General features: G+C 35.2%; 1 protein-coding gene across 1 annotated transcript in view; it reads right to left on the bottom strand.

Moving 5' to 3' along the window:
* LOC145242616 (fibroblast growth factor receptor-like 1) overlaps positions 1–15000 on the bottom strand; it is a 525879-nt gene that overhangs the window by 417245 nt on the left and 93634 nt on the right. The gene's annotated exons all lie outside the window — the stretch shown is intronic.

Raw genomic sequence — 15000 nt, 5'->3', positions numbered from 1 at the left:
TTTCGAAATTTTTCAGAATTGTTCCTAGTGCTCCTACTATTATTGGTACTATTTTTATTTATTATTATTATTATTATTATTATTATTATTATTATTATTATTATTATTATTATTATTATTATTATTCTGTATTCATGAAACTATGTAAATCTTAAAGCCTTACAAAATTATAAGAAATAATTATTATTAATACTTATTATTAATTTAAACAAAGGTTTAAAAAAAATCATAGGTCGCTTCTGTTGTTCCATAGTTCGTATAGTTAACACAAGTCTGACGTCACGGGATTATCTGCTCCATTCTTCAAAATCGTTTAGAGGTGCCTACTTGTTTGTATAAACGATAAACTTTCTCTTTGTTTCTTAGCTTTTGGCTATAGAAACCCCGAGTGGTTAGCCCCCCCCCCCCCAAAAAAAAAAACAACAAAAAAGAAAAAACAAACAAACAAACAAACAAACAAACAAACAAAAAACGGTCGGGATCAATCTCAGCTTGAAATACTGGCCTAGCTGCACTGAAGAGCTATGATACAGCAGAACAGCATATCTTCAACCGACTACAAATAAGTCAAATGTTATGCATCTTGTGTACACGTGGTTTTTCGCCCCCACCCCCACCCGCCTCCGGATAAACAATCCCTTGCCTACCTTCTACCCATCTCCTCCTAAAGCGTCCTCCCTTTATCCTACCCACATTTTCGTGTTTATCAACCAACCACTCACCCCGCTGCTTCTTCTGACCCCAGTCGGACGCAGAATCACCCCTCCTCCAAAAACCTCAAACCCGCCCTTGTTAACCAAATACAGATTTCGGGCGGTTTTTTTTTCGTCGCCACAAATGTCTCACACGTAGAATAACATCAACTAGCGCCCCTTTTTTTCTCTCTTTGTTTTGGCAAGATAAAAGAAGCATTTAACAGTTGGGGATGACTTGACCTCTTCTTTCCCTCCCTCCTTTCGTCTCCATGGGGTAATGTGTGACAGAGCGCGCGCACACAAGTAGAGACACACACAGCTAAACGAGAGCATATACGTACGATATATATATATATATATATATATATATATATATATATATATATATAACTACTTCATTTAATCATATAAATTAGTACACGAAAGTATGAATTTATGCGCAAACTTTAAATATTTACTTAAACAGTGCTCTCAATACGTAGGTAGAGCTAGGTAGTAAGTTATAAAATATATATGGCGATTAAGCCTGATGAATCATAGCGTGGATGAAACGCGGAATATTATGTGTAGCTTAATCGTCATATATATTTTATAACTTATATATATATATATATATATATATATATATATATATATACATATATATATAACTACTTAATATACTCACATAAAATTAATATACGAAAGTATAGATTTATGCGTAAACTTTAAGTATTTACTTCAAAAGTGCTCAATACGTAGGTAGAGCTAGTTAGTAAATTATAAAATGTATATGGCGATTAAGCTACACTGAATATTCCGCGTGTCATCCACTCTAGGATTCTTCAGGCTTATGCGCGAATTCTGTGGTTGTTTGTCGTTTTTATATGCGCATCTTCTATTGAGATTTTAGTTAGCCATCAGCTTTCTAGTATCCACCGCGCCCTTCCTATCAGCCAATGAGCATGCATTCATCGGACAAAGGCCTATTTGACCTCTGGTTGACCTGTTCCATTGTGTGTGTGCTCTATTTAAACAACCACAGAATTCGCGCATAAGCCTGAAGGATCCTAGAGTGGATGAAACGCGGAATATTCAGTATAGGTTAATCGCCATATACATTTTATAACTTACTATATATTTATATAAGTAAAATTGTGTGTGTGTATACATTTTCCTACCAAACTACTCTGCCAATTTTCAGTCTAAAGACTCGAGATTTAACATAAAGTGTATTGAGATTTGGGAAAATATTTTTAATCGGTTTTCGGCCAGAAATTTGGCTACCAAAATTTGGGGTCAAAGTTCAAGGATTTGACTTTTGAAAACTCTACCAAGCTCCTTCGCCAATTGTGTGTCTAAACGCTTGAAATTTTAGATGTAGCTTACTTGGATTCTTCAGACTACTGTTCTCATATTGAGTGTTATTTTCACAACGTTTCGGTCGATGCAACCCCGACCTTCTTCAGGTGTATCTTGTTGAACTCGGAAATCTTTCTGTGGAACTTGGAAATCTTTCTGTGAAACTCGGATATCTATATGGAATTTCGGACGTAACGCTTTATTTATGCTCTCGTTCCGTCATCCTAAGTAACTCGAAATTGTATTTTGTATCGCTCGCACTGAGGATTGAACCTTCAACCTTCAGAAGAGTGTCATTTGTTACTTAATTTTACCAAGTACTCTAACTACTGCGCCACAAGTGCTTGCAGAGGTTATATCGACCGAAGCGTTGTGTTGATAACACAAAAAATGAGAACAGTAGTCTAAAAAATACAAATAACACGAATAACCAATCCTTATCTAAAAAAATAAAAACAGAAACATAAACTATCGCTCAAATAATCTTCTGTGTATGCTTGGATTTTCTTCACTAAGTACTCTATGCATGTCTATCAAATAAATGAGTTATTTCTCCGGGTACCAGGGGAAGTAATAATGTTAATACATATGTATCGTGATATACTTAGACGTGTACGTGTCTACCAATTTTGTTGGGTCCATTTCTTGCGACAGATCGGCATTCTATCGTAGTGAATATTTATTTCTCTCCTACCGAGAGAAATGTGACTCCAGGGTCGGAAAATGGGATTGAAAAGTAAGCGTTCTAGAGTAGGAGCACTCAGACCCTGCAAAAAATGCCTGTGCAGCCCCATCGGAATTCTCCAGCAGAGGCGCCTCGGGCGATTAAACATAAACTAATCCCTTCTCAAAGAGATAATGTTACATGATAAGGGCTGTCCCCTTTTCATGTAAGTAAAAAAAAAAGGGAATTTGTTAAATGTAAAAATGAAATAGGATAGTCAAGGATTCGAACTTGCGAAGTTAGACTTGGAATTGAGAATTCCAATCATAAGTTAAAATAAATACAGAACGTCATTGAAAATAAGGAATACGGAATTGCCATTGTTTAGCTCACACAGAATAGTTAGATATCTGTTTATTGAAAAAGGAATGATGAATTTTGTTTCTGTTATAAAAATGAAAATTAAAATAAGGAATTTAAAAACGGACAATGGAAAATGTGATTTGTAAAGTGGGTTACGAGAATTAGGTTAGAGGGCCGGCTTTGTAAGAAACACGTGAATAACAATGCATGCTTAAACACGGAGCCATGTAATGCAATGTGTCTGAGAGGAACGTGGGTCATGCAGTGACGTCATGAGTTATGAATTTAGTTAGAGAAGTCAGAATCAGAATCAGTAAGTTAGAAGAAGCGAGGGGAGTCAGACCAGAGAAGCAGAGAGGTTCAGAGAGTCAAGGCATCCCCTGGAAGCGAGAGGGTTTAGAAATAACCATGTAACAACTTTGAATCCCTGAAATATAAAATCATGTCCGACCGGTCGAAGGAAGAATAAATGATCATCATGTTTTTTATAACTGCCGTCTTTCCGTGTTCATCATTACAACGAGGAAGGTAACGTGTTTATATTATATGTACAACTGTCAAACGTAAATGTCAAACGCACTCTCGGTCTATCAAGATATTCAAAAATCTCTTCTAGTTGAATTACAGGCTTGGTGCTCTTGTAGTAACATGTACACTGTCTATTATATATATACAGAACTGTCTCTCTCTTTATATGTATCCTGTCTCTATATCTCACCAGTGTCCCCATCTCACATCACAACATGATCACACACATGAACACTCCTAATACTGTCTCTATTACTCTAAGACTCTCACAAACATGAACAACAACAAATATATAAGTGGTCATCTAAATAAGAACAACGAAACATACTAGCACATATTTGGTACTTCAAAAATAATACCAAGCATTACGTAATAATAAGGCGAAGCCTGGGAGGGCGAACCTCCTACAACTGCACAAGAGGATTATACTGCAATTAACATGCGATGACCATTACAAAGATGGTCTAATCTCTGTTGAATTTGGGACCAGGAGTTTAAAAAAATCCTCGTCCTGTCGTTATGATGGCTCAAGCCAAGCGGTATGCTTAAAGCTATAAATCCTGGGCGAAGCCTCCACGAGCCTGCAGGCTTTCAAAGAACTTTAACGTTTTACTCATCTGAACGTCAACGCGTAATAGTTCCAGTGTTTTAAGCTTCAATAAATCCATCCCGATTGACTTCAAACAAATTATGAGGCAATTTTCGCCCCCCCCCCAATGTTGCAATTGATTGTATTGGACACTTGATTAAAAAATTAATTATTCATTGTAATTTCATACGGCGCCATCTTTGTCTCTATTATGCTCCAGTTGGGTCTTATTTCTATATTGAAATCTACTTGTCAACGTTTGTGTTATATAGTTCAAACGTTTGTGTTGATTGAACTTTACTGTAGAACATGTTTTCGTTCAGTATTTCAAGACTGTTGGAAGTCATCATCAAAACGTTTTCCTCAGCATCTTGCAGAGCAGAATACGATCTAGCATGTCAGAAATGGTCCCCTGCCTCTCACCAGGTAATCACGCTATCTTTTATTTATTTATTTTTCCACCTTCCACCATTTCTTCCAAGCATATCTTCCTCCCCCCTCGACTGTTGGTCCTTTTGTATATATGTAGCCAGTTTGAACGACGATAGCCTGTTTCGGTGTGGCCAAGAACCAGACAAACTTGAATTCGATAGCGAAGGATGAAAATGAGATATATACAAACGTGCATGTACAGGGTGTCCAAAAAGTTACTGACTGGTTTTGAACTTAAATTTTTTTTCTTTTATTGCATTTTCACCCCAAATAAGGCACATTGCCACTTTGTTGTAGGGGGCTACTATCAGGTACATAAGTATCAGGGGTACTGTGTAGGGAGTTGGGCAGCAAGATGTCGGTTCACGTTACACTTGAACTTCTGCATGTCAGTACAGTTGGGGAAGCAAGGACCCGGAAGAGAATTCCAAAGTCTAGCGGTTCTGGGGAAGAAACTATTGGAGTAAAAGGCTCTCTTACATGTAGGGATCTCTGGATTGCGATTTACCTCCCTTATTTCGTTCTGCAAACTGGCAGACCTCGAAACGTCAAACCTCGAACCCTGCAAGAATTTACGGAAAACATCAGGAACGAAATAAGGGAGTTAAATAGCAATCCAGAGATTCTGCAATCTGTTATGAATAATGTTTTGGACAGAGCACCAATATGCGAAGCTGAAAATAGGCAATAAATAAAAAAGACATTATTTCTCATGAATAAAGATTGTTGGAATTTTGCCTTTTCTTAAAAAAAACATTTACGAATATCTCAGTCAGATTGTGTTAAGATAACATAAAGATATCGTGAAAAATAAAGAATCTACATAAGTTCAGAAGCCTTCAGTTACTTTCTGGACTGTATAATAAAGTGGAAATAACTAAAACATTGAGAGAAGAGAAGGGGTCACCAGTTAGTAAGTGCTAACGTAAAACATAAACAAAGTTTTGTAAAGGAGAAATTGAGAAAAGCGAAACATTTTCATAAGCATATAAAAAATATTTTTAATCCGTAAATATTCTTTATACGAACACGTGTTTTCTAAGGAAAATTGAGTTCGTAGTCACAAGTCAAAATGTTCATAATGTGAATATAACAAGTAGTATATGTATGTAAGTATTTGGCAGCGTGGCATTGTGTATAGGTGTTCGGTATCTTGTTCTGTTTATGTGTGTTAATGTGTAGGAATTCGTTTCTGTGCACTTGACTTTCATTAGTTCGAGTTAATGAAGTCAAGTATGTGAGTCGTTGAGTCATTTTCTTTTGCGACTTGCTTCCCCCTCCGACCAAAAGCATATAAGGTACTTTATGTGCTTGGCAGTGTTCTAGATAGATTTTCTATCAGAATGTGCTCGATAAGTATCGATAATCGGTTATCGAAATAATTCGATAAAGGAAGGAACAGTCGATATATATACATACATACATACATACATACATACATACATATATATATATATATATATATACACACACACACACATACATATATATATATATATATATATATATGTATATATATATATATATAATGATGTCGCTTTTTAGCCATACGTGTAATTAAAATATTCTTTTTTAGTCTTCTGGCTACGATCCAAGAGTAGTATCTGTTCTGTTTAAAGATGGTATAATGATATCGTGGGGTTTTCATTCGCGCTGGGTGACCATACAATGGAAATATGTCACAACCTCTTATATTGGAGATAAACCGTATTAACTAGATATATTCTTATACCACATTAAACAGATTACATAGATAATACTTTTACAGTTTTAACAAAAGGGCTACAATAATATTGCGGGTTCTCCACCCACGGAAAGTTTTTAGGACATTCGTCGTCACTCGTCATCAATTCATGTATGCAGTACAGCCATTACGAAGGAATATGTTTAAGACTAGCCTGAGTGCCTGACGTTTTCCGGGTGTTTGGAGGTGCGTGTTGAGCAAAAAACAACAACAACAACAACAAAATGGTAGTAGACAGGCAGGCTCGAACACGTGACGAAATTAAGCAAAGTCAATCCAACCAATACGATGACTTGCAAAAAAAAACAAACAAACAAAAAAAGGCCGCAAAAGATCGACCGGTTCTTTTAGAAAACTGCCCAGTTGAGGGCGAAGGAATTAATGTTTTTGGCCAATTTTTCGATATTTGTCGTCCGAGACTTTAGCTTCAAAATGATACAGATCTCGTGAAAATCCGTCGCCTCTGTTGAAAGTTTTAGGCATACATACATACATACATACATACATACATTTAAACAGATAGGCGAGATTTCTATTATAGATGGCGAACCAGATCAAGTTCACACTAAGCGTTTAGTTAAAGACACTAAGTTAAATATCTAATACAGGTAATTTTTCGTTTAATACGTTCGTATTCATTTCGCTTTATTTTTTTTAAAATATTAATTGAAATCTAATAGGACCCATCAACATGCGATGTTTATACGCGGCATAAACACATCGGAATTCTTCCTACGACAATAACAGCCATTTTCAAAGGCATCGGTACTTCTCATTGTTATGAAGGGACAGACCCCAGTAAGTAAGAAGGCAAACTAGATAAATTTCAAAATGAGATTTGAAAAAGTTTAGAATCGAACCCAGTAAGATTGGTTGGTTGTTTTTTTGTTGTTGTTTTAAGGCATATCAACCCTTTCCGGGTTATTTAATGCCGAATCCAAAGATTTTGAAGAAAATTTTTTAATAGAATATATTTGTTGTTTTCACGTTGGTTTCTATTTAACCCATAGTTGGGACCCTAACAGGTACTACCACTCCGAGTCAGAGTGGACCTGGGAGCAATGGTAATTAAAGGGTGGCTCCACACTCCCCAGAGCCCACAAGCTGGGGCCTCACCACTGGATATAGTTTAAGGTCATATCCAGGACCCCCATTGAGAGACTTTTACCCTCTGCAGGGGGGCAGTCGGCGTATTCTAATGCCCCACCGACAGGGCCAGAACCCAGTAAGAAAAGTTAAAAAAAAGAATACATATTGAAATCCTAGGAATGCAGAACGATTGTCATTGTTCTCGCAAATAATTAAATATTATTTATGTCAGAGATAGATAATTAATTTATGAATGGAGTCGGTCGTTCGTTCTTTTAGAAATAACTGGATATTAAATATGTCAGTTAATAGATTAGAAATTAAGCAATTTAAATTGGTAGTTCTTTGTTTGCCAAAAGTGTGTTTGGACACACATAAGTAAAATCTACGCAAATAAATTTCACGTGGCGTAGCTGACATCATCAAGAAAAGAGATTCTCAATATATTGAGAGAGGGTTCGAAGTTAGATAGTCAGTCAGACAGACAGCGAGAGACAGCGCCAGAGAGAGAGAGAGAGAGAGAGAGAGAGAGCTCGAGTCGGCCACACTGGAAGCTGATGCCCCTTAGAGGCGAAGGGGGGGGAAGAGGAGACAATATAATCATAAAGGCTTGAATCCCTGATAATCATCAATCATCCAGCTGGTATGAATAAAGAATCATCTAATATTTGTAAACTGTTGTCCCCGTTTGTCGTCATTCCACCAAAAGGAAAAGGTAAATGTGTTTTGTCTATCATCTTGTAAACGAACTCTGTATAGCCTTTTAAGTATTAATTGTCTGTCCCTTCCTCCGTCATCAGTAATGATTCTCCCCCTCCGATGTAAAAGAACTGTATTACACATTCCCCTCATTCAATAATGAATTAGCATCTCTTATTGTGTAATAAATATGAAGTGTGTGCGTAATCTATATAAATGTAATTATCATCCTCTTGTTATGTTGACTCAATATGTACCCCCCGCTACATAGCAATTAAAAGAAACAAATACAATTGGTGTATAGGCTGATTCCCTAAAATGGCGAACCTAAAAAATGCCACTTATAAAATCGTTAATAGCATTTGCAATTCCTTCTGCAATTCAACCATATTCAGTACAAATGAATCTGAGTCTAGTATTATTTGGATTCATCCGACTACTGTTCTCATCTTGAGTGCGATTTTCACAACGTTTCGGTCGATGTAACCTCCGACTTTCTTCAGGTGTGTCTTGTCGAACTCAGGAATGTTTCTGTCGAACTCGGGACCTTGGAGTTCCAAATTTCCGATTTCGACAGAAACATTCTCAAGATACACCTGAAGAAAGTCGGGGGTTACATCGACCGAAACGTTGTGAAAAATCTCAAGATGAGAACAGTAGTCCGATGAATCCAAATAATACGAATAACCAGTCCTCATCCCAAAAATCCAGAAACGTCGAATCTGAGTCTATACATGAATTGTCCACCAAGTTTCAGTAATGAATGTCCAACAGTTTTTGTTTCGTTAGTGAGCACCGACCACTGTGAGATCAGCAAAAACAACGAAACCCAATGGAACGACCTTCCCTTTGCGAAGGCCACGAATTAACCATCACAACATCGGTGTCACAATAAAGGAAGGGTACGTTTTATACAACGAAAACAAATAATAGAAAGAACGAAAGAACGAAAAACAAGAAAAAACAAAAACAAAAAACAAAAACAAAAAAAACAATCAAACAAAAACAACGCTAACCATTTATAGGGACAAATTCAGAGTTTTTATTTCCTCTGTCATATTTTTTTCTTTTCGCTCAATGAATTTTTTTATTGATTAGGAAAATATGTGTGCCATCATTTGCCTCGGTAATCACGGCTTGTAATACAAATCGACCATGAAATACAGTTTTCTCCCCTCACCCACGTGTGCGTTCGCATGCTTGTACGTGTGTGCGTTTGTGTGATTGATTCGTTAGTGTGATTAAGCTTCTTATTATGGCAACCCGCTCCAATAACTTGTATTACTTTTTTCTTTGTCATTTATGTTGATTTTTGAAGAAGGGGACGCCTTTTAATGTTAATTACTTTCGGAGGTCGAAGTTTTAATTTTCACTCTATAATAAGGAATATGATATATATATATATATATATATATATATATATATATATATATATATATATATATATATATATATAATAATTTTTTAAATTTTTAAATTAAACATTTTTTTTTTAATTCATCCAGCCTTGACAGACGTGTTTTTAAATATTCTCTCCAGTGCTTTTCTTTTAATGATTTGGAATTCATTCCATTTGCGCTTTTTTCCAAGGAACTCTGCCTTTTGGATTATTTTGACCATTTGGAATTTACCCATTGGATTGAAATTTTAAATTCGACCGTTTTGGATTTTACCATTTTTGGATTTTTACCCTTCACCATTCATGTGAAATCTTTTTTATCATTTTTCTTTTGCCTCCTGTTCCCCTTACCTCACCCTTTTTTTCTTTAACCAAGTAAGATCTGTGACTTACTTGTAGTTTCATTAAATACTTTTATATGCAAAATCCTATCCTGCATTTTGCTAATTCCTGCTCTCTGATGAGAAGGAGAGTATTTCTTATAAACTCCGCGGATTAAGGAATATCCACTTATCTTGTGTTTCCTTTTTTAAAATTAAATATGTTTTTACCTCTTTTTCAAGATGTCTTTTAACATGTTTTATTAATCATTTGTTCATATATATATATATATATATATATATATATATATATATATATATATATGGGGTGTTTTTAGAGGCAACGAATTTAACTTGACAACTATATTTTTTAATTGCATATTTTGCATGATTCTGAGCTCAGCTTGGTTTGACAATTCATTATGTGGTGGCAGCAGGACAGAGCCACATGCCACATGCCACACAGCGGGCGATACAATCAATTTACTGAGATAAATATTTGATGAACGAATAAATCCACAAAATGAACCTGTTAACTGACCACTTCGTTCATGCGATTTAACCCCATTAGATTACGTTCTGTGAGGATATGTATTATCAAATGTCTACGCTGCTTAACTAGACACAATAGACCACTTGACAGACAATATTCGACGCGTTATTGCATATTTACTTTTGATTTTGTTAACTCCAAATGAAAACAATGACAGGAAATATGAATGGAATTTTAAAATGAATTCAATTAATATTGTTTTCGTGTCGGATTCGTGATATATTATTTATTTTTCTATGTGGCCATCTGGAGTTAATTGTGAAAAACAGATTTTGAGTTCCATGATGGAACCGTTGCGCTGTTAACGCAGGCTTCTATTGCTGCGTTAGGCTGTATGGCACGCGCTGTCCGCCAAGATCAAATTCGTGAAGTTATTTCTGTCCAATTGGAAAAACAAAAAACAAAATTTAGCAATTTTTTTTTATAACAATTACAAACATTAATCAATTTTAAAATACCAGAATTGCTTTTCACTCTTACATACACACGCACGCGCGTGCACAGACACGCACGGACACACACACAAACACACACACACACGCGCGCATGCACAAACACAACCATGCATACTTCTGTGTGTCTGTGTCTGTACGTTCCACCTTTTCTATAGTCATTTATTATGATGGGGTGCAGGGAACTTACTATTATGGTATCCATTCCATGCACAGTTAGGGATAAATAGGGTTCAGTAACCACAATACTAACAGTTACTCTAAAAGATTTCTCGGAACTTAATGGGCCGATCTAGCTTAAATTTGATATGAACCTTTGTTATGATAAGGTGATGCGAACTAAGTCTTATGGTATCCGTTCGAAGCACAGTAATACAACAATGCGCACAAATTTTATTATATTCAACCAACAATTTGACATAAAGCACTTATTCTAAGTCAACATTTGCCCGTATTTTAAAATTGATTAATGTTTGTAATTGTTATAAAGAAAATTGCGAAAATTTTTACTAAAATGTCTGGCATTTATATATATATATATATATATATATATATGTGTGTGTGTGTGTGTGTGTGTGTGTGTGTGTGTTATGTGTGTGTGTTTATATATATGTGTGTGTATGTGTGTGTATATATATGTATGTGTGTGTTATGTGTGTGTTTATATATATATGTGTGTGTGTCTATGTGTGTGTATATGTGTGTGTGTTTATATATATATGTGTGTGTGTGTGTGTGAATGTGTGTATATATATGTATGTGTTTTATGTGTGTGTGTTTATATATATGTGTGTGTGTGTATGTGTGTATATATATATATGTGTGTGTTATGTGTGTGTGTGTGTTTATATATGTGTGTGTGTATATATATATGTATGTGTGTGTTATGTGTGTGTGTGTTTATATATATATATATATTTGTGTGTGTGTGTGTATGTGTGTGTGTGTGTGTGTGTGTGTGTGTACAGAGAGGTCAAAGGAGTATGTAAGGGTTCTTTAAATCGAGACTTTTCGATATAATAAAAAATCTCGACATGAAGCTTGAGAAAAATATATCGATTTATATTTTACTTGTAGAGATCGGCAGAGAAACTAAAGATTCATTGTGTTTTAGAAAGAAACACTGTCTGGGTTGTATTGCTTGTGTTTCTAAAAAAATACGTGACTTATATTTCTCGCATCTGAAATAGGCTATCTATCTATCTATCTATCTATCTATCTATCTATCTATCTATCTATCTATCTGTCTGTCTGTCTGCCTGTCTGACTGGGTGACCATTTGGAAATACCAGGCGCTGTATGTAGAAGGACGTCACCACCTGCCTGCAGAACTGTAAAAACATAACGTCGTCATCTTCCTTAACTGGAATATACATGCGACTGGTTTATTTTGATACGTGAGTGATGCAACGTAGTACGTTATGACAACATATGTCAATTAAGCTACACAAAATCATACACATTTCATATACGTAAGTAACGTCAGACTAAAATGCATGGATTTATGTTACCTAGGGTGTTTATATACCCACGTGGTGTTGAGTTTAGGTAGCTAACATATCAGATTAACTTTTATTTCCGTCCGCGGGTTAAAGTATTCATGAGCCAATCGCCGGGCTTCAGTCAAACTAAATTTCGGCTGACTTTTACTTCATTTCTATTGTTCAGCTTGTATAGGGTGACGCACTCGTTTTTAGTTGAAATTATCAGAACATAAGCACATATCATTTAACGGTTCTACTGAAGTTCATATAAAGTATGAAAACTAAATAAATGTAAGTAAAAACCATCAAACAAAAACAATTATGTTGAGCTTAACATTATAAGTGTATTCTTTTAAAGAATCTTCTAATTCTTTTTGGCCCCTACACACACACACACACGCACACACACACACACACACACACACACACACACACACACACATATATATATATATGTGTGTGTGTGTGTGTGTATGTATGTGCATTTGCGTGTGATGCATATTATGTCACAGAACGCCCGTAATACATTATATAATATTAATAAATATTAATAAATTATATTAATTATATTACATAATATATAAATAAACTATATTAATTATATTATATAATATTAATAAATATTACGCTTTTAGTTTGAATTACATTTTTAATAATCAAGCAGTTTACTGAGATATATAAGTATACATATATATATATATATATATACATGTGTGTGTGTATGTGTGCATATATACATGTATATGTATATACACATATATATGCATATAAGCATTTATGTATATTCAAGTATATATACATATGTATATATACATATTCAAGTATATACATATGTATATATGCATATTCAAGTATATACACATGTATATATACATATGTGCATATATACAGGTGTATATATTTATACATATGCATAGAAAAAGAAAATGAAAATAAAGAAAAAAAAATAAGAAAATGGAAAAGAATTTATCTATATTAAAAATAATAAACAAAATAAGGTATGTACGATGTAGGTACCCGTGACGGAATGAAAATATCGTACACTAAAAATCACGTAAATTGATAGAGTAGATTTTTTATAAAGGAAATCATTATCACATTATCAAAAGGATTTGAGTTTTCCAATGCCCGCACCGTCACCATGTTAAGAATAGTTTTTGAAAATCTCATAAATTTGAATTATTTAGAGTTATCTCCCATATTTCTTTTATACAGTGGGGGTCAAAAGAGTTTTCAGACCTATTTTTTCTCAATTTCTTTATTAGTTTTGCTTTCTTTTTCATTTTGGACTTTTGGTTCGTTCCATTACTACATTTTACGATAAAAGCCAGAATTTAATAACAGTTCGACATTTTCCACTTTTCAGGTGAGCCAAAAGTTTATGCAGGTAATCTTAATTTATTGATAATGGCTAAAGGAAAGATGTTGACAAATAGGGAGAAGGGTGAAATTGTTGCATTTGCGAAATCTACATTGGAAATTTCGAAAATTTTGAAACGAGATCATCGAACTGTGAAACGTTTCGTCATTGACGGCAAAGATGGAAGAAAAAAGCATAAAAGTGGCAGACCAAAGGTGACTTCACAACGAGATATTAGAAAAATCAAGAGGAGTTTGCTAGCAAACCCACACAGCACAAGCAAAGCTATTTTCGACTATGCAGGAGTGTCTGGCATTTCTAAAAGGACCCGAAATCGGATTTTGAAACAGATAGCCGACCAGAGAACACAGACAAAATGTCCTCCTTTGAGTAATATAAACTATCAGAAGCGACTAGCATGGGCCACTAAATATTTGAAAACCAATTTTCAAAATGTTCTCTGGACTGATGAGGCCAGAGCAACCACGGTTGGGCCAAGGGATGGCTTCTTAAAGGCAATTGCCCACGCTTGCGATTCAGATGTCAACAGGGAGGAGGAGGAGTGATGATTTGGGCTGGTATTATTGGAAGTGATATTGTTGGTCCTTTTCTTGTCCCTGACTGTGTCAAAATGAATTCTGTGAACTACTGCAAGTTTTTGGAAGCAAATTTATTGCCCTGGTTGAATTCACAAAATGATGCTCTCAACCAGAATCTAATTATCCAACAAGACAATGTCCCAAGCCATGCTTCTCGGTTCACAAAAGCTTGGCTTTCAGACAAGGGTATCTCTGGTGAACGTCTGATGGACTGGCCACCCCAGAGCCCGGATTTGAATCCGATAGAGAACCTCTGGTCGATTCTGAAGAGGAAGGTTTACGAAAACGGGCATCAATTCCATAGTAAAAAAAGACATTTGGGAGAGAAACAAGAAGGTATCTTCTGAAATCACACCTCAGCAAGTGCATACATTAACATCTTCTGTTGATAGGAGGCCGATTGATTTTATTAAAAATGGAGGAAAGCGAATAAAGGGTTAAATAGTTTCATAAATTCGTATTGTTCTGTTAATTGTTATTTGAGTAATAACTGTGTTCTTCTTGTAATATGTTATCAATATATGGTACTATAATCATGATGACACAATTTTTCGAATTATATCATGTTTAAAAATGGTATTTATTGCGGATAAATGAGTGCTTGCAAACTCTTTTGGCCCATATTCCTTCCTGAAATCATCCCCCCCCAGAATATGATTATTTGGTTTCCGTTTCTATGAATTTACTTC

Source organism: Euprymna scolopes, chromosome 21 (genome assembly GCF_053919585.1).
Source record: "Euprymna scolopes isolate OS-2025 chromosome 21, ASM5391958v1, whole genome shotgun sequence".
NCBI classification, from domain to species: Eukaryota; Metazoa; Mollusca; class Cephalopoda; order Sepiida; family Sepiolidae; genus Euprymna; species Euprymna scolopes.
Note: the sequence above shows the minus strand (reverse complement) of the source record. Positions and strands in the feature narration are given on the sequence as shown.